Below are 21,839 nucleotides of genomic sequence, written 5' to 3'. Positions count from 1 at the left end.
TAGTGGCATGTAAAAGAACTCCTGCGGGACAAAATTCCGGCACACCGGCGACGCTGATATAACCTCGGCAGTTGCGAGCGTCGTTAAAAAACCATAATTTAAAATTGTTTGCATGCATGCATACATATATACATGCATTATTTACTGCAAAACCTTTCTATTTGAATCTTTTCAAGTGCGTTGCAGAATTGGTTACAATACTTCAAATGAAACGAATTTGAGTAACTCCGTTAGCGATAGCTTGTTCATCTATGGTATATGTTTTTAGAGCAGCGGTTCCCAAACTTTTTCAGCCACGGAGCCCTTTTTGAAGCAAAAGTTTCTCGTGGAGCTCCAAGAAATGTTTACTTTTTAATTTTACCTGTCTACGTTCTATGAAGCATATTTCACACGATACATAAACGGAAGTATGAATATATATTAATAAAGGAAACAATAGTAAAAAAGTATTGGATATAATTTATTTAAATCTATAAAATGATATTAACAAGTAGTTAAGATATTTAAAAAAGTTACAATAGAGTAAATTAGGGTCTGTTGGACAGTCGGGCATGTTGGACACTTTGTACTTGTGGTGCCCACATGTGGCGAGGTAACACGTTAAAGTACAAAGTGTCCAACATGCCCGAATGTCCAACAGACCCTAATTTACCCTATTATATGTACAGCCGAAGTTAATGTGAAGAATGTGCCTGTTTCTTGCGACAGAGTTTGTCAATGTCCGGTGTCATAGAAGTCAGTTGAAGACGTATATCGTCTTCTGTGTCCAAACAAGTTCGAGATTTTGTTTTTGTAGCCGTGTACCTCGAAAAGGTCGTTTCACTGAGGTGCACAGTAGGCTACCAAAAGGCAGTGAGAGAAATTTAGCTTTTGAACTTAATATCAAAAGATCCTCCCCTAAGTTAGCCCAAAATTTGGGAAATGGTTTGCTTTTAAGTTATGCCTGACAGTGGCTGTTCGAAACCATGTCTATAAGGACCTCATATCTGAAGCAGTGAGGGCTGCTGGTTTTGACATCACTGGAAATGGATCTACAATCCACTCATATTTCTTTAGAATTGATTCCTGAATATCCCTTGGAAAGTATGAAATGATATTTTGAAGCAAATTGTCTAGGTGTTCTTTCATTATTGCTATGAATGAGACATTCATTGTTATGTTATTTTCTTCTATAAAGTTTGAAGTCAATGAGAAACGTAAGATCCTTACTGTCGAGCTTTCTATGTAGAACGCTATCTTTTCCTTCGGTGCGACAATTTCCTCATCAGCATCGAATATAGTCTTCCGCTTACCTTGTATGTATGTGCTGAATTCATTTTTGAAAAATATCTGCCAAGTAACATAATTTGTACAACCATTCCTGATCATTCAAATAATCTGCTAGCAAACGTTTCTGGTATTTCAAAAGTGAAGAAACTTCCGTTCGAAGTTCATGTAATCGGGACAACGCTTTACCGCGCGACAACCATCGCACTTCTGTGTGTAATATTACTAACAATGGCTTGTGTATACTACCCATATCTTCACACAGGATTTTAAGTAGTCTACACTGCGAAGGTCGTGCCTTAACAGAGTTGATAATTTTGACGGCGTTGTCTAGTGCCTGCCTTAATAACGCTGGCATTTTTTCGTTGCGAGGGCGTGTTGGTGTAGTACAGTGACTACTTGTGCAGTTTTTAAAACTTCCTTGATCCTTGTAACAACTCCAGCAACAGGACCTACCATGGCCTTTGCGCCATCTGTGGACACGTCAATGCAATTGCCCCACGGTATCGAGTTTTCAATGAAGAAGAAACAATTTCAGTACCGCTTATAGAGGCTGGCAATGGCTGCAGAACAAAATATTTCATGAAATAACCTGAAAATTCATACCGCAAAAACATTATTAACATAGGTAATTCGGCAACGACCGTGGACTTGTCAAGTTGTATCGAAAATTTCGTTTAACTGATACGGGAAATCATGATATTTTTTACGTCTTTTCATATATTCTGGATTCGATTATGCACAGTGTTATTTGATAACGGCACACTGGAAATCAAGTTTGCAGTTTTCTCGTCCACCATGCACTTCATTACCTTCACTAATAGTGGTTTCATAAGAGTTTCAGAAAGGGTGAGGTTTACCAGCAAGAGCCTGGTCATGACTAACCAAGTACGACGCTTTCAGTGCTTTCTCGTTGTTTGTTTTTACACGAGGTAAAATTTTGTCTGAACTGCATGGAGTTCGTCACTTTTTCTTTCGAAGTAGTCTGCAGTTTTAGTTGTGAATTTTTGAATTGAGAAATGAAGTCTAAGCTTGGCAGGGAACATAGACCTATTGGGAAAAACTTTGTTACATATCACACACTATGGATGTTCATCAGCAAACTCAGTGAATCTCATGTCCAAATATAAATCACAATATTTTCGTTTGTTACTTTCAATACCTCTAAAATAGGCATCGTAGACTCTGAGACAGAATCATTTTCAACATATTCCGAACTCACTTCCCAGGAATTCGCACTACCTTCTTTGAAAATAAGGTTATAGCTGTTGTTATCCCCATTTGACTGAGTACTGGTTGATGGCTAATGACTCTTAGGTCTTAGGGAGCCCGTCTTAAGCCATAGTTCCGGTTCAACGAAAGTTTAGCTAACACATCGGCTATCAAATTAACATGCAGGTATACAGTATATATAGTTTTTCAGGTAACGTAACAGTTAATAGATTGTAGATTCCACGTACCACGAATAACAAACGCTGCTTGCCCAGTATATAAAAAATAAAATAAATTTCGAGAATCATTGAGTACTTGTTAAGCAAGAAAGATCGAGATAGTTCCAGTGACGGGTAGATCTAATATTAATGCTTCCATGTAGCAAGAAGAACGCAAACTATTTTCTCAGAAAGTATTTTTCGCTTGATGGAAGTCGTTTCCGTTTTCCCCGCTAGAGACTAGATGGAATTAGCAATTTTTGTCATCTTCATAACTTCTGCAGACGGAGCCCCTGAGAATCATTCGCGGAGCCCTAAGGGCTCCGCGGAGCACACTTTGGGAACCGCTGTTTAGAGCATTTATCTTGCATTTGGGATTTAGTTCAAGCTGCCCATTAGGCTTACTTTTTCCTGGTGTTGTACATGGTTCATGCACGACATAGCATGGCCTCATTTTTGTGTTACTACTAAATTTTAATCAGCGATTGCAAATTAATTGAAAAATCGTGAGGGCAGATTCTTCTCGTGCTTATTCCCGTAAGTTCACTGTGCTGGGTTTTTAGATATGGAGTCATTGAGAGTAGGCCTAAATCTTTGTTCAAGACTTGTTAAAAGTGTCGAAATAATTCGTTAACAAGTTGAGTCAAGATTGTCAGCAGAAGACAGTAAATGATGCGACATGTAGAAGATAATATTAGGCGCTACAGTGGTCATTTCGAGCATGACGTGTGAAGGAAATAATGAGATTTTCATAAACATTAAGCGCATAACTATACGTAGGAAACTAAGCGAAATGAAGAATGTGTTTATGTGAGTAGTCACCCTTCAAAGTATTCTTGCGTATTAAAGTACTGTGTATCTGTGTATGCCGCACGCACAAAGTGTGAAAGAGACTCCAGATAGCTGTCAAAGTAATGCAGCTTAATGGAATTTTAGAAGTTAGTAAATACAGTATATCATTACAGAATTTAATATCATTAAGTCCTAATAGTTTACAAAAATATTTTACGCTGTCTTGAAGATGATTTCATTTAGTACATCCCATAATTTTATATTGCAAAGAATTGTTTTTTTCAAGATTCCTTGCAGATTACCACAGCTCGTCTCTCTAATGATTTGCGGTGTTGAAGTAATGTTGCAGCAGATATTGACTTTCAGATCTTCAGACGTATGGGTTCATATTGCTAATTCAATAAAAATTTTAATTCCAGTTCCAACACTCTTGCTCCGAGGTAGCTTCAGTGGAACTGATCAGAAACAAGGAAACCAGGCTATCTTGCACGCCAAGAAATGTTGCCGCGCTGTGAAATAATGTGAACATTAAAGAAAAACTGCCAGATCGGGATTTATTTTAAGACATCACAGAAGATTTCTGGTAAGAAAAATGTCACTTACCTTTCCTTTGTGTATCAGGACATTGATTAATTTAAATTTTCAAGATGCTATATTGAATTTAAAAAAACACGTGCATAAATTATGTACATAATTTCTGAGGTCTATCGAAAATATTTATAGATTTATACACCAACGATATAGTTCGAAAGGTTACTAGAATGTGCGCAGAACCGTCGCGTATCAATCATGTGAATAAGATAGATTGTGTGTGAATGAAATTTAATTGTCTGTTGTCTTGGTTAAACCATTATATTAACTCCTCCACGTGTATTCGAAGGAGCCTTCCAATCCCCCACTCTGTTACTTATGAGGAAATATAAGTTTTTTATTATTTCTTATTGTATGTTTAATTATTCACAAAATATTATGGCTACTGTTAGCGATGTAAAGTCAAACTACGGCACTTTCTTTTTAAATTGTTTTATCTTGGTGTCCATACATGAAATCATAAAAGACTAGCATAGAAATCCGTTCCCTAGTAAAGACTTTCTAACCAGAGGTAAATAAGAGCGTCTACTTGTAATCAAACCATTCTAGTGTCTGATTATTATTGTTATACCATAGCTGTGATGGCATCCACACTAAGTATGTACTAGAGATGAACAACAATCGAGAAAGCAAGACCACAGTCTAGTATATATAGTCACGAAGCTTGAGTTTATGAGGGTACTAGGAACAATAGACTGTGCAGGTACTATTTCGCATTGTCTGTAATGAGGCGATAGTAGCGATCCTAGTGGTTAGCAACTATCTATGGATGCATATTTACTACATATTGAGCTTCGTGACTGTATATACTAGACTGTGACAAGACTAACAGCGCCCGCAAAGCCGAAATACCGTACGACAATGATGTATACGTCTCATCGTTGAGCTAAAGACTACTTGTGAGTGTTTCGAGACGTCGAGTTTGATCACTCCCGAAGTTCCGAACGTCAAGAAGCCTTCAATCGCAACAGTTGTTTATATCTGACTGAACTTTTATCTACTTTGGCAACTGTTATATATGTATAAACAATAAAGTAGCCTATTTGAAACATCACCTCTACCTTTCAGTGTATAATAATCCGTTTCCCAGTCTTTATTTAATTACTAGACCCTTATTAAAAGGCTAGGAATTTTCTTTTCATATGTTTGAGATCAAGTGTGCAATCTCAAGTGAAAAGATGTTAACGTTATGTTTTATGTTTCTTAGAAATGCAAATTTATTTGAGAATTGTTTTTTTTTTCTATTTATATAGCCGTAGGTAATATATAATAGAACCAAAATATTTTGATAGCTAAGATACTGTTCTGTTTGTCTTTTTGTCTCATTTAAATATTTATAATGTTATTTATTTCAAGGATGTATGTAATTCAAAGATACGAAATCTTTCCACGCCGACCAAATGCTATTTCGAAAATGGTGGGCGAGACTTGAAGCGCACGAGAATGACGAGACGAGACTCTAAAGACAAATGCAACGAACACAGCGAGCGAGAGCGGCAGTTAGTTTTGTTCATCTCTAGTATGTACAGATCCCCTAAAAAAAGAATGAGACGACTCTTGGTCGTTGGAATTTAAAGTTCTACAGCGCGGTTCACTCGATATCAACGTAGTCAGGAAGACATCTGGTCGTGCATGCGTAGGCCTATTTTTATCCTACTCCAAAGTGCACACCAGTGCAAAATGTCAGTTGTCTGTGTATTTCTGGTGTAGGTCTCTTTTATTCCCTTGATAAAAACAATGTTTTGTGCAGAGTGCATTTCTTACACATATGGGAAAGCTACTAATAAAATATTGTAATAATTACTCAACAAATGGCATAGGACCTAAGGACTGTAAACCTTTGGAAAAGTTTGTCTGTGTGGCTTAGGAATATATATATATTTTTTTAAATTTAATTCTAATTCTTAGTTTTTAATATATACGCATTTACACTGTGTGTAATATAAATAAATATATATATATATATATATATATATATATATATATATAATATGTGTATATATATATGTGTATATATTTTTTAAATTTTTTATTGGGTTATTTTACGACGCTGTATCAACATCTAGGTTATTTAGCGTCGGAATGAAATGAAGGTGATAATGCCGATGAAATGAGTCCGGGGTCCAGCACCGAAAGTTACCAGCATTTGCTCGTATTGGGTTGAGGGAAAACCCCGGAAAACCTCAACCAGGTAACTTGCCCCGACCGGAATTCGAACCCGGGCCACCTGGTTTCGCGGCCACACGCGCTGACCGTTACTCCACAGGTGTGGTATATATGTGTGTGTGTGTGTGTGAAGCTATTTCAACGTTATTTAGACAAAAAAAGTCGTTGTGTATACTAAGACTCGAACTCGCACTCTTCTACACAATACGCAGAAGTCTTAGCGTCTGAGCTATTGAAACGACACGAATGCTTGCCTTTCTGTGCCGAGTGTCGATCTAGTCTTGAAGGTCCAATGTTTATTTAACTACACGATTTATTTATATATGTATCTATTATTTACGTCATATTACCATATTTCTTGCAGTTTTTGAAGTAAGTTTTGGAACGATGTTAGTAACAAACCAAATAGCCTGAATTTAAGTAACTCAATATTCGTTATCTTGTGTATAAATGCTGTGGTCTCCGATCATGCGCAGTGTCTTACATCTGAGACTTCCACTAAAGTAGCTCAGTCGGCAGACTCGCTAGCCTACTAATCCGGAGCAACGCTCAGGTTTGGATTAGATTCCCGTTTGGGCGGATTACTTGGTTGAGTTTTTCCGAGGTTTCTCCCCACCATAAGGCAAATGCCAGGTAATCTATCACAAAGCCCCCGCCTCACTTCATGTCACCAAAAAATTGTAATCTTGTAAAATCTTGACTTGTTCCACATCTTAAAGGTTCAATTATAATGTAAGATCTATGGAATACAATAAATGAAATGAAAATGAAATCACCTGACAGTTTTTGAAATGGATTTTGATTGCAAATGAACACTCATTCACTGTTATGTGCATCATTTTGTAATATACTGGCAGGTAAATACATGGCAAAATACATGGAGGAGCTCAATAGGTAAGCAGAAATCGCTGTACACAAGCAGACAGCATATCAGGAACCACTTTTTATATAAGATTTCCTGAAAGTATGTAATTCCGAAAAAATCTCGAAGACTCTGTGTATTTTGAAAGTGAGAAATTGAAGTGTAACTCTGATTAATTATACTTGGTGAAATGTTACAAAGCAAATACAATATTCAACATAAGAGCCATTGACATTATAGTCAGCGGGATGTCCTCGATATATTCTTGGCTAATGCTGTTGTCTGAGTCACACGCATATTGTTGAAATGTACCTAATGGTGGATGCTTGTACTCGCATAAAATATTTTGGTATCCGGGATTCAATTGTGCTGACGTCAATTCTATGTACAACGACATTAATTACTCTTTTCTAGACGTCACACCGGAACCTTGACCGGCTTTTCGATCACATAAGAACCAACGTTCGTGTATTATTAGCTCACAAGTTACGTAGGAAGGATGCCTCACGTGGGGAATTGATTGCCAGAAGGAATTCGCCTAAATAAATTGGAAACGAAATGCCAATCCGTGATATTCACAGGTGAGCTAAACACAGAAAGGACAGGGAACAAAACGACAGCTGCCTCCCACGGAAAAATTTAAGGACCTTCTCGTCGTTGTGGATGTAGTGTAGAGTTGAATCTGTTGGCAAAGATGCAGACTACGGACTGAAAAATTACGAATTCAAGACTGGATATGGATGGGATTCAAATTTAACGAATATGAAGATAAAATTAATTCACGGGTATTCGTTTATTACTGTACAATGTACATGATGAAGACCTGTACACATTTGACTAAGCTATGTGGTTCAACCGAATACAATTTAATTTTGTAACTTATGATTCTCAAATACAGGTTAATGTTGTTATGTTTACTATATGTGTGATATCTACCCACAATTTGTTCTAGTTACCGTTACTTCAGGATGTAGACTACCTTGTTAACAAGGTATCTGATGTTTACATGTCCCGAGAATAATTCTAGAGTCACCGTTTGGATTTCCGAATGATCTTCTTCAGTGAGTTCCAAAAACACCCGAATGTTCGAATGATGTATGCTAATGATTTTTGAAAACGGAAGTGCTTCCATTCCACATAAAATTTGTTACTACTCTGCACTCTGGAATGCCTATGGTCAAGAGATAAAGTGCGGGAGAAAATCTTGGAGATAGCCCTCTTGTACCTCTTCCTAGACTGTCTCTTGCATATATTATCTCGATGTATAATCTTCAAACTGTCTGTTATCTGGTCTAAATTATCTTCCACATCTTCAAATGAAACAAGAGGAAGGATCAGAAGGCGACGAAAGCCAATGTGAATGACATTTAGGGAAGGTTCTCGAAGTCCAAGATTTACTGCATTACGCCAAATGTTGTAACGAAAAAGAAATAGATATCCCTTTACCATACTATTTTGGAACGATACTTGAGCGGCATTTATGGCACTAATTATACATCTTTACATACTTTAATCTTTCTAAACAAAAGTGCATATATATATATATATATATATATATATATATATATATATAACCGGGAAATTTTTCTCAAACACAATTCCATTGACTATGTTTATTTAGCTGTAAAAAATTGATGAGATATTTTATTACTTACAGACATTAGACAGCTAATAAAATGGACGTAGGTCCTAATGTGGAGTGGAAGTTGTATCTGTGAACAAAAAAATTGTTGTTAAGTTGTTACTCGTGGTAGTGAATACTTCTTCTCATCGTTATAGTCATCTTTTATTCTTACTGTCCTCCATAGCAGTATTACTCCAGCTCTAACTTCTATTCCTTTACTAACACACAGTAAAGACATTTTATATCCAATAATAATGTTGCTGTTTAACTTACAACTGCATATTTTACATTGCTTGAAAAATAAACACAGAACATTAATTATTATAATTAACACAACTTGAAATTGGATTTTTATATAGACACTTTTTTTTTACTTGTGAATGCAGTATTCCGTTCCAAAAATAATTTAACATATTCAATGTATGTACCTTTCGTTCACTTCAAGTTACTGTGAAGGAAACTGTTTGCGTGTTACTGTCCGTACTACTGAATTTACACCAAAAATTTCAGCTCTGTATCTATAAGCTATCTCTCTTAGATATGCAGTGTGCATTACTTAGCCCGCGGAGTAACATCAAAGAACTGTACAAGCCTGCATAATAATATGATGACGCTGCTTACCCAGTCGCATAACGCAAAGTCGAGAACTTACCCTGACCGGAACCGGCCCGTGCTCACTTTAATTGTAGTATACCAGGTCACAACCGGTAGTGAGAAAATTGAATGTCTTCTGTCCCATTTTTCACGCAAATTTGTATGTTTTTTGTATAATGTTTGTTTTTTTTTTAAATACAGTTGCCCTAACGTCATATCTCAACATGCTAGAAAACTAGCTTTTCTCTCAGTTAAATGAGGAAAGTTATAGTTACATTTCCAGTAAAATGGCGCACAGCCACATTTACATAGTGACGTTCGGAGGAATCTGAATAAGGTACTTCCACGTCGATTGATAGGACGCGCTGATGCAGATGACCTTGCTCTATACCGCTGACCCTCTCGTTCCCCGTATCTAACACCTTGTGATTTCTTTTTATGGGACCATGTGAAAGATAGTCTATGTGCAATCTTCGCTTCGATATGTCCGAACACTAAGGAGTGAGGAATCGTGTCATGGCTGCTGTGGAAGCAATGAGTTGGGGCGAGTGTGGGGAGAATTTGACTATAATATAAATACGTGGCGTGCAAAGCGAGCGGCATAGATTGAGGAATTGTGGGAGAGGAGATCGAAACTCTGCAAGATATATTTGCATTTGATACGAACATTATAGTTTCAATCATTTAGTAGCAAAACGAGTTACATCAGCTTCTTGTCTATACGGATGACGTGAATACGTTATGAGAAAATCCACAAACGATTAGGGAAAACACAGAAATTTTATTTGAAGCAAGTAAAGCGATATGTTTGGGAGTAAATTCCGAAAAGACAAAGTATATGATTATGTCTCGTGACCAGAATATTGTACGAAATGAAAATATAAAAATTGGAGATTCATCCTTCGAAAAGATGGAAAAATTAAAATATCTTGGAGCAACAGTAACAAATATAAATGCCACTCGAGAGGAAATTGAACACAGAATCAATATGGGAAATGCCTGTTATTATTCGGTTGAGAAGCTTTTGTTATCTAGTCTGCTGTCAAAAAATCTGAAAGTTAGAATTTATAAAACAGTTATATTACCGGTTGTTCTATATGGTTGTGAAACTTTGACTCTCACTTCGAGAGAGGAACAGGAATTAAGGGTATTTGGGAATAAAGTTCTTAGGAAAATATTTGAAGCTAAGAAGGATGAAGTTACAAGAGAATGGAGGAAGTTACACAACGCATAACTGCACGCATTGTATTCTTTAACCTGACATAATTTTGAACATTAAATCCAGACATTTGAGATGGGCAGGGCATGTAGCACGTATGGGTGAATCTGGAAATGCGTATAGAGTGCTAGTTGGGAGGCCGGAGAGAAAAAGACCTTCAGGGAGGCCGAGACGTAGATGGGATGATAATAATATTGTTGAACATCGAAATCTCATTTTCGAAAAAAAGTGACAAGGGCTGTTTTTATAAAAAAAAAACCCTCATTAAAATGGATTTGAGGGAGGTGGGATGTGATGACAGAGACTGAATTAATCTTACACAGGATAGGGATCGATGGCAGGCTTATGGGAGGGCGGCAATGAACCTCCGGATTCCTTGGAAACCATTTATAAGTAAGTAGCAAATGTTACAGACATCCGAAGTATCTATATTTCTTTAGAATTGCCCTGTATATGTTGGGTTCATTACCAAAAGTTTTTCCAATCTTGGAAAATTGTTCTTGGTAACAAATCCAACACCTTTCAACATTTTCCTGTTTTGTTTTTCTGATGATGGAGCTGATGAATAGATCCGGAGTGTTGTCTGTCTCTACATCTATGACACATGTAGGCTAAATTTGCAAAAGTACAAAAGCATCGCACTGTGTTGAACACCATGGAAGTCTTAAACCATAAACGATTCTTTTTAACCACGTGGAATCCTCGTGTACTGCCGACACTTTATCTGCCTCAAGGGAGATAAATAAGATCCCTCACGGTGCAGTTTATTTGCAGTGCCATATGTGATAATCACTTATGACTTAAATTAAAGCAGCGATGACAGGTGGGAGGAAGCTGGTGAGGTTGATTATTCCATACCTCCAGAAACATGGAAGGTATATGAGCCAATATTTCCATGGTCACCGGCTGGCATAACCAGAGAGCACGTCGGCATTCTTACAAATATTAAAACACATTTGCAAGAGGAAGTCTCAAACACTTGCTCGCGGCTTCAAGTTGTGCCGGGGCACTCATGAAGTGACTGATAATTTGTAATAACTGAACACGATTTCAAGTGACGCAGAAAGTTTGAATTTTCATGAATTTGAAGTGGCAATGCAAGAGGAAACTTACTTTTGCCAATAATAATTATAAAATTTAAATAAGAAGACACTTAAGAATAAACGTATTTTCAAATTTGAGCTGTAAAAATACGTGGGGTACACCGCTGCTGAGTAACGGTTAGCATGCTTGACCGTGAATTGAGCGGACCTGGTTCAAACTCTGGTTGGAACAAGTTATCTGGTTGAGTTTTTCCATCAACCTATTAAGAGTAAATGCTGGGTAACTTTCGGCGTTGGACACTGGATTCGTTTCGCTCGCATTATCACATTCATCTCATTCAGACGCCAAATGACCACAGCAGTCGATAAAGCGTCCTAAAATAACTATGAAAACATACGTGAGAAGATTTGGAAAGCAAGAGATTCGAACACATCTGATCATATCTGAAGGAAAATAGTTTAACTTTGGAAAAGGTAATTTGTAAGTAAAATCCGGAGTTCCATAATAGTCTATGACATTTTATGTATATACTCACACGAAAGGAAATTTTGAATTTAAAGCTGTGATCAAAATACATTTATCAAGAAGTTAAATAAAAACTGTAAATCAGATTTGCGTTCATGGAGAAGATTCTAACATCAATATGACACTAGTTGTTTGAAATTGTGATAAATAATGTTATCACAGAGAGTTGGATTCATTTTAAAGTTAATGCCAGAATTAAGTTTAGAATTAAACTAGACTAGTATTAAATTAACTCTCAATGTCTTTATACGCCCCACATTTATTAATCACCCTCACTTGGTTACGAATAAAAAGTTTTTATTAAACTAAAATTAAATTGAATATTTCGCTAAGATTTCTTATTTAGGCCTACCAAGTACGAGGGTAATTTCATAAGTCATGGAAACTATGTTATATCTTCCGAATAACCGAAAATGTGATTAGTTCAGTATATGTTTGGAAACCTGTTGTACACTGTATGGGATGCCACCGCCAGATTATGTCTGTGTGCATTGATGGCTAGTTGACACCACACGGGAAAGTTAGAGGCGTGCTACAAGATGTAAGTGAAGTTGAACAGCGGTCATATGTGAAAATTGCAGTTCTTCGTAGTAGAAATGCTCGTCAGTGTCATTCTGAGCTACGAGAAGCATTGGGTGATAGTGCATTGGAACACCCTCCCTACTCGCGTGATATCAGTCCATGCGACTTTTATCTCATTCCGCAATTGAAGCCGCTGCGTAGGGAAACAGGTTTGCAAACAGGGAGGATATCTTAACAGTGTTTCGACGAAAGATGTTACATATAGACGAATCGCACACAGCCGATTGTATTAAACGCTTGCATCATCGTTGACAAACATGTGTGGATGTCTTGGGGGATTATTTTGAAGAGTATTAGCTGTGGGTTATGTACTTATTTCCTTTTGTGCATAATAAAACAATGATTTATATTTACGGATATTTCAATTTTCCTTACCCATTTTCTCCTGCACCCGGATCCAATTTGGTACTAGCATTGCGAAGCACATTCCAGTGACCTTCAATCGCATATAGTGAATTCTATTCCTGCAGCTTTATTGGCTGATATAATATAGTTGTCATGACTTGTAAAATGACCCTAGTATATCTCCAGCCTGAACGGAACAGCGTGACTCATATCGCTTGAGTGACATAGCGCGTTGTATGACGTAACGGTATTAACAGATATTACGGATATTTCAATTTTCCTTACCCATTTTCTCCTGCACCCGGATCCAATTTGGTACTAGCATTGCGAAGCACATTCCAGTGACCTTCAATCGCATATAGTGAATTCTATTCCTGCAGCTTTATTGGCTGATATAATATAGTTGCCATGACTTGTAAAATGACCCTAGTATATCTCCAGCCTGAACGGAACAGCGTGACTCATATCGCTTGAGTGACATAGCGCGTTGTATGACGTAACGGTATTAACAGAAAATGTGACCAGATTTCTCGAATATCGAACGCATATACGTTAAATGTTAAAAATAAAAGAATCAACGACTGAGCCAGCGACGTGAAAGCTTGCTGGCTTATTCGGAAAGCATGTGTCAGATTTCCTATGCTGGGATATCCTGCCAAAGTTTTTTCATGGCTTTATTAAAACTAAAATAAATCTTGTCCGACTCCTTCCAAATGTTTATAGAAATGTCATGGTTGAAATTATTATGAAATTTTGTAGATTACTCAGTTGGAAGGTGAATCGTACGAAACGAAACCAAATGTAACATCGCAAAGCAGAATGATTATGCTATGCCATCGATTTTGAGGTAATGCATTTTATGTTTAATTGCTGGCCAATACCCAAACCGCAGTTTTAACACTATGCCGAAACCGCGAATGTGGGTTTGAATACCACCTGGGGCATGGATGCTTGATCGTTATCAATGTGGTATTCTCTGTTTTACTTACTGTAGATATTGCATTGTGCGGACTCCTGTAAATGTCTAGTTTTTGGACTGAAGAAGAATATAAACTTCCATCCGTAAAATAGGGCAGTATGGAATGAATATACAAACATAAAGACACATAAATATCGTAGAAGCAAATTTATAGTTTGTGGTAGATGTTTATAGTCGAGGTTCTCGAGTTCAAACCTGCCGAGGACGATGAATTTCTAAGAGCGACAGAAATTCATATAGCATGGTTTCCTTCGGACGGAAAATGAAGCTGGGGATCCGAGTTCCTGGATTTATGGCATGGACGAGATTCCTATTCTCAAACAAGAGGGCTGCAGGCGAAACTTATGTGCAATTTCTCACCCGTGCAAAATTTTGGAAGTAGTACAATGGGCTCATAATTACATGATGGCTTCCCACCTTACGTCTACATTCAATATCGCACCGAGGTATTGTTTGCTCATTTTGTAGCTACCAATGATGATCTACAGAGACAAAATATGACATCATCTGCTATGGAATTAGAATGAAATTTAGATCCAGCACTGCGACGTTTCACGATGTATTGCGCTAACACTTGTTGTGTATATCAATTCTCGATGCCCGTACGTCCTACTTTAAACGGTTCAAACCTACCCGCGCAAATGAGAGTCGCTGCTTTCTCTCTCTCTCTCTCTCTCTCTCTCTCACAGAAAGCAGGTTGGCTCGCTTTTTTCCCTCTTGTGAGGGAGAAAGCAAAGATCGCGCGGCGACGAGTCACATTGGCAGTATAGATACCCCCAGGCACTGTGACGTCAACGGCGTCCTCAACCACCATTGTTCCGAGGGGTATAAATATGGCTTGGACACAAGGCTCTAGAAAATTTGGAAGGGGAAGCCGAAATTGGCTTCCCCTTCAAAATTTTCTAGAGCTCCTTCAGGGGAGCAGCGTAACCCGGAGTGAGACTAGTGGCCAACAGGCTTGGAGCTCACATATTTAGCTTTGTACAGCCCCCAACCCCTTGCAAGGACGCGTTTTGCGTACCTTTTAAATTTTCCTCCCAATTCTCCTTCGATTTTTCGAGGCCAGGCCACTCGTTCGCCAGATGGCAAAGAGGTAGCTCTAACGCGTCCTCCGTCACTGGCAGCAGTCTTCCGACCAGGCTTACGCTATGGTTGTCTTTTGTTCGGACGTGTCTACACACGGCCACCACTCCGGGAACAGGGAGCCAAGCTGCGCCCCTGTCTCCTGGATACTTTCCTACACCAGCCGAATCTTCCTCATTTCTTACGTATTCTAAACTTATTTTATTCTCGTCTCGCTACTAGTCTCATCACCACCTCCAACTTCTCTTCTTGACTTCGACTCCCCACTTATCCCGGCTTGTTCATAAACCACAGTCCTCTCCTGAACTCCCCCCTCTAGTGTCGGTAAGTCGCATAGTACGCTGTGTTGATCCTCCGAATGCTAGAGACCACCAACCCCCCCCCTAGTGTCGGTAAGTCGCATAGTACGCTGTGTTGATCCTCCGAACGCTAGGGGCCACCATTCCTCCCCCTCTTGGAGTCGGTAAGTCGCATAGTGCGCTGTGTTGATCCTCCGAATCCAAAGGGGTGTGTTCTCGAACGTCGATAAGTCGCACAGTACGCTGTGTTTGATCCTTCGACCTAGAGAATCAATCATCATCCCGATTCCATCTCTCTCGTTATCCTGCCCACCCCACAACACACATGAAAGCAAGCCGATTTTCCCCAGGCATTCCCGTTACCCCTACATCCCTTTCATTCAAGTCGTACTTTGCTATCACCCCTCATAACTCTCCTCGCATCGAAGCCTCAGGACGAATTTCTAAACTATCAATTTCTATCACGACTCTCCCGTTACCCCTACCACAGGACTAGGAGGGAACTACAATTATACTTTCTTTGTTAGCTATTTCTGTAATAAACAAATGTTAATTTAAAAACAGTCTTTCCTTTAAACTTCATCACAGTTTCTTATCATCACCCCACCCACAAGCGACAGCCATCTTGTCACGTCACTCCCGTTTCCCCTCCCCACCTCGACAACACGTCGGAGAGCGAAACGACCAGGAGTCCGGCGTACGACACACTCAAAGTTAGGCGCATTCTAAATCCACACCGGCTGACTACACTAATGTTCGCTGCGTACACAGGTTTCGAGCAGCAACCTCATTCGTCCCTAGGCGAACCCCCCTTGCGTCGCCAGCTGGCGTTCGGAGAACGCTATGGAATGACGACGAAATAGAGAAATGTTGACGGAATGATGTAGATGTCTAAACCCTTGGTTTTCCTGAACCGACGCATGCGACGTTCACTAGAGATAGTGAGTGGTTTCTAAAACTGCGAGATGCGAGGTCTGCGCACTACGCAACTATAGAAACCACTCACTATCTCTCGTGTAGTCCAGATCTATGCGAGGCGGGCGCATGCGTCGGTTCAGAAAAACGAAGGCTTAATATGGGAAAACGAGAGAACCCCGAGAAAAATCCCAACTGCGACCTTGTTCGCCACAAGTGTCACTATGTACTTTTGAATGAAAAATCCCAGCCGTGACCAGCCTCGAATCCGAGCCGTCTACATGACAGGCTGAAGGTCTGAACACTCAGCCACCGCAGTGGCCACATGACCTGGTAAGCTGAAGTTACTCTCTAGTAACTAGGTTCTCGTCTCTCTTTTCTTCTTACTGAGCTACGGTGTAGTCACCGGCGTAGCTCAGACTGTAGCGCGTTTGTTTTCTGATCCGGAGCTCCGCTCAGACGTGGGTTTGATTCCCTCTTGGGCTGGTTACCTGGTTGGCATTTTCCGAGGATTTTTCGAACTCTAAGAGGAATGTCAGTTAATTCCATGGCAAATCATCAGCCTCAATTAGCGAAATATCTTTCATATAGCGTCGTTAAAATAACGAAACTATAAAATAAAATAAAACTCAATTGGTATTCTAATATTAGAATAACCTATTTATTAATGCCTATATGTAGTTATTTCACCTGAAATTTATTGTAATCCTGGCGAATATATGAACTTTTAATTGACAGAGATTATGTTAAGGTAAATCTTATATAATCTTGGGGTATTACGGTTTCCCCCGTCGTCTCTTTATCATCACATTATCACCATCCTATGAGGAAAGACCCGATTTTCGCATCAGCGCTTCAACATTCTCTTCAGTGCATAATAGGAACTTATATTTTTGACCAGCAATGTGAGCTGTAAACAGTTCGAGAGCCAGAGAACTTTATTTATGGTTGAATTTTTGCTACTTGGGCACCATTACAAAGACACCATTTGTGTGTGATCATTAGGGAACGAAGTATGGACACCAAAACATTGCCTACAGGTAGATATACTACAGGTTTAAGGAGTACTGAATTTAAGATGACGTTAGTTGTTTATCTCCTGGTGTACCTTCAGGTGTGTATGCAAAATGAAAGACAACGCCTGAAGGAACTCTGTTCATTCGAAGTATAATGGGTGTAGGTTTTGTATTGTTTACTGCATTATAGTAGGTTGTTTGGACACAGCACGCTTATTTTCTGTTTGAAAAACTAAACTTTTCGTATGGAGTTCACTTGTGGTCTAACAAAAGTACTGTGAAGATGTATTATAATGCCTCCAATAAAATCTGAAACTTTGCCTGTACTTGTAAAAGACTTTGGAGATGACTACTGTATTCTTCCGTTAAGGACGAAAATGCATTATGGCGTAAAGCATCCGTGGTGAAAATGTGATCGTGCGCCGAGCCACTGTGTAACCTGCAACGATAATACCACCTACGGAGGGAGGCGAACACCCGAAGGAGAAGTGAAGCAACTGTCTGACTTATTAACGGATTTTCATTTTCCTTACGTCAAGCACTTAAATATAATTTCATACAGTATAAGGTTACAAACTAATGTTTAGTACGTATAACGAAAAAAGAAACGAGTAAGAAAACATTGGCCACATTATCACAAACTGAAATTAACTATCTTCAGAATGTCTCTGCGACAGAGTTTCAAAATTAGGAATTATGTCACTTACTGTCAGTCGTAGTTGATCACGAAGGTATTTGTCTGTCGGTCGTGATCTAAATTTGATTTTTACTAATTTCATTGTTGAAAATAATTTTTCACAAACGTAAATCTCAGCGAACATGGCTTCAACAGAGCAAGCGAAAGGACGAAAGTTCGGATATTTATTTTTTGGCAAAGATTTTAAAAGTTCAACATTTGTCAAGTCCTTGCATCTAGCTTTCATTTAACATCACATAGTAAATCTGAGTTTAAATTGAAAATTTAACCGCAATATTCGTACATCTGCTGAAAAAGAATCGACGTACAGAGATAATAATAATAACAACAACGCACTTAACCTTTTAATTTTTCATGAATGACATGTAGTATAATGCCGTTTTCATGTTATACAACCGTTTTCCTCGTAATACTTGTGAACAAATCATACATTTAATATTCTCGTCATATTGGCAGCAAAAATATGCGTCCTCCCATCCTACTTGAAACTTTCGTTTTTGTAGAGGTACATGGTTTCGAGAGAGACATTGCGATGGTGCGCCACTCGCAGGTCAGAGACAAATACAAATGGAATGGAGTTTGACTCCAGTGAGTGAGTGAGTGGGTGGGGGTTGTGGGGGTTTGGGGAGGTAGGAAGTAAGAAAAATGCATAGCTATCATTGCGAGCCACAATGTGCTCGCGAGTCACATTTTCTCCACGGCTGGCGTGAAGTGTGTAAGTTGGACATAAAAGTTAACAAGCGTCATGATCATAGGTAGGAAGTTCGTAGATTTCTGTTGAGTACAGCGAGAAGTATAGATATCACCCGCGCCCCGCCCTGCTCCCGCTCTCTACAGACTATACGCAGTAGCCTATGTTCTCATAAACAACACATAGTGACATTCTGTGGAGCTGTGTACAGTCGTGAATAATTTGAAGAATACTGTTAATTTATATTAATATTTTAGGTTCTGAACAAAGTGAACTATTCTGTTATTGTATTATTTACGCAATGTTGATATTGTGCATGATCCAAAAAAGTAAACTCATCTGTTATGAAATAATTATGCAAACAGGAATGTGTAACACGTTTATTTTTTACCGGATTATTCTTCGTTAAATGTTGACATCTCGTGCTGCTGTGCATGCGGTTGCGTTAAATTCCAAGTTCAATATCGGAATTACGATACGAACTTCCTAGCTGTCATTACAATAGAAACGAAGAATTGTCTTCAAAACAATTATGGGTTTAATATTATGTGTCACATACGAGATACACTATTAGATTCACGAAGTAGTTGTCCACCTGATGATGATTGTAAGAAATACTGTATCATATTTCAGAATTGCTCCAGTAACGTCTTGTGACATAGAACGAATATTTTCAGAGTACAAATATGTTTTTTTTTTTTTCTGAACATAAAAGTATTTTCTTTTGATAAAATGAAAATGTTCATTGTTATTTGTTATAATGAGGCCAGAATCATAATCGTATACTTTGTATGTCATCTTTATATCTATGGTTAAATTATCTTAGATTGGAAGTTACGAAGTTTATAATTACAAATTATTGTTTCTTTATATTTTTAATTTATTATTTTCTTGTTCTAAGGCTGTGGACGATTGAAGCACATATTTGGTTACCACCCGGCTGTACATGTTTGTCATTCTGGTTCATTGGCATTGAGAGACGCCCTATTACTTTTCATTCGATAGAGATATAGTCCTAGTTCACACAACTTAACAGTTTAGTACCAAATTTCTAGCTCTAGTCATGATTTACTGAACATTGTGATTCTAAAAGACACAACGAACATCTGAAATTGTTTAGTGATTTAATTTTGAATCAGTCCACTTTTTATTATGACTTGTATCTGATGTTGATATGTGCGAATATTATGTTCCATAAACTTGAGAATTCACATTGTAAACACTTCATTAAGAAGTTTATGTTTAGAAAATTGCCGACTGAACAACCATACGAGCCACCGACGTGGCTCAGTCGATTAAGGCGCTTGCCTGCCGGTCTGAAGTTGCGCTCGAGCGCGGGTTCTATTCCCGCTTGGGCTGATTACCTGGTTTCGTTTTTTCCGAGGTTTTCCCCAACCGTAAGGTGAATGCCAGGTAACCTATGGCGAATCCTCAGCCTCATCTCGCCAAATATCATCTCGCTATCACCAATCTCATCGACGCTAAATAACCTAGTAGTTGATACAGCGTCGTTAAGTAACCAACTGAGAAGAAACAACCATGCGTACACAATATTTAGCTTTGTGTTTTGATGTAGCTTTAAATTCTATACGATCTGCTGTTGGTAACAATAAAAGAGTTAAACTAAATCTGAAGAGAGTTTTTGAAAAAAAAATTCGGAACTCTGATGTGCAATATGAGCTAAATAGTGGACAGGCACAAGATTATAATAAATAAAATCTAGACTATTTCAAATTCACACCAATAACATCGTGTGATGTCGAAAGAACATTTTCTTGTTTGCATGACAATCGAAAAACATTTATATTTGACAATTTACGAATGTACAGAGTTTTACATTGTGACAAAATTAGCGGCATTTAAAGTACATAGTCATTTTTATTTAAAATGTATCATTATTTTCTACAAAGAAGAGAATGAAGTAAGTCGCTTTCGAAAAATGTATGTTATACCCTATTTGTTTTAGTCACCTGATTATACCGAGCATTGTTTTGATTGAAACATATCAGCTCTCTGTATTACCCTGAGTTGATGCAAACAACACAACTTGTATAATACGCGACGTGTCCACACCTGTGGAGTAACGGTTAACGCGTCTGGCCGCGAAAACAGGTGGCCCGGGTTCGAATCGCGGTCGGGGAAAGTTACCTGGTTGAGGTTTTTCTGCGGTTTTCCCTCAACCCAATTTGAGCAAATGCTGGGTAACTTTCGGTGCTGAACCTCGGATTCATTTCACCGGCATTATCACCTTCATCTCATTCAGACGCTAAATAACCTGAGATGTTGATAATGCATCGTAAAATAACCTACTTAAAAATACGCGACGTAGTTAACTTCATAGGTTCGGTGTCCGAACTTCCATCCCCAGTGATCATATGGTGGACCAGACTATAAAATATTACGAGATAAAGAGGTTAAACATTTGAGAGGAATGAAAGTGACAGTGCTACTTACACCCTTCATACACGCACGCAGAAAACGATGCCTCACTGCAGAGATTATGACAGCTGGTGTACGAGTGCAGCAATCACAACACTTCCTCATTATTTTTAGCCATCAGAGCTCGTCTTATCCATTATGCACGTGTCCACGCTATACTATTCCTGTTGTATATTTCCAGTTTTTCGTAGTTTTATTTCCCTACTCTTCGTGCAATGCTTTCTCGTTCATCATGCAATGAGGTCATGTCTGCGATGCAAAGAAGGATCGTGTACATTCGTTTATCATGATTAGGATCATCATGGTCTCATCATGGTTTTCAAGAGTTTTTGTAAATTGTTTAATCTATGACATCTTAATTTGAAAATTGACTTCAAGACTAGTCAACCATTTAAAAATATTATGGTTATGTATAGAGGACGAAGGTTTTCTCCATTACAGCAACTTCAGGTTTTAAGTTGTGTATTATTTTTATGAAAACCTATTTTTTTTTGTTAATGATGAGTTAAGGAATGTAATTACCATAATAGTATATTATGCAGCGAGCATATAATGGTAGTAATTAAGACGCGAGTATGTTTATGAAAGGAGTTTCATAATTTTAATACTAGCGTCTTAATTACCATTATAAGCAAGATGAATACGACTGTTTTTGTTCGACCATAATTAAATGTGTAAGT

General features: G+C 38.3%; 1 protein-coding gene across 6 annotated transcripts in view; it reads left to right on the top strand.

Moving 5' to 3' along the window:
* LOC138707810 (serine/threonine-protein kinase NIM1) overlaps positions 1-21,839 on the top strand; it is a 918,589-nt gene that overhangs the window by 237,586 nt on the left and 659,164 nt on the right. For 5 of the 6 annotated variants that reach the window (XM_069837750.1, XM_069837752.1, XM_069837749.1 and 2 more), the window contains one exon: positions 3,908-4,071. The exons of the other annotated variant lie outside the window; for it this stretch is intronic. The gene's annotated coding sequence lies outside the window, so the exon portion shown is untranslated. The remainder of the gene's footprint in view (positions 1-3,907; positions 4,072-21,839) is intronic. 6 annotated transcript variants of the gene reach the window in all.

The sequence above is a fragment of the Periplaneta americana genome, chromosome 10, assembly GCF_040183065.1.
Source record: "Periplaneta americana isolate PAMFEO1 chromosome 10, P.americana_PAMFEO1_priV1, whole genome shotgun sequence".
NCBI lineage: Eukaryota > Metazoa > Arthropoda > Insecta > Blattodea > Blattidae > Periplaneta > Periplaneta americana.
This window is presented reverse-complemented; position numbering and strand designations above follow the sequence as displayed.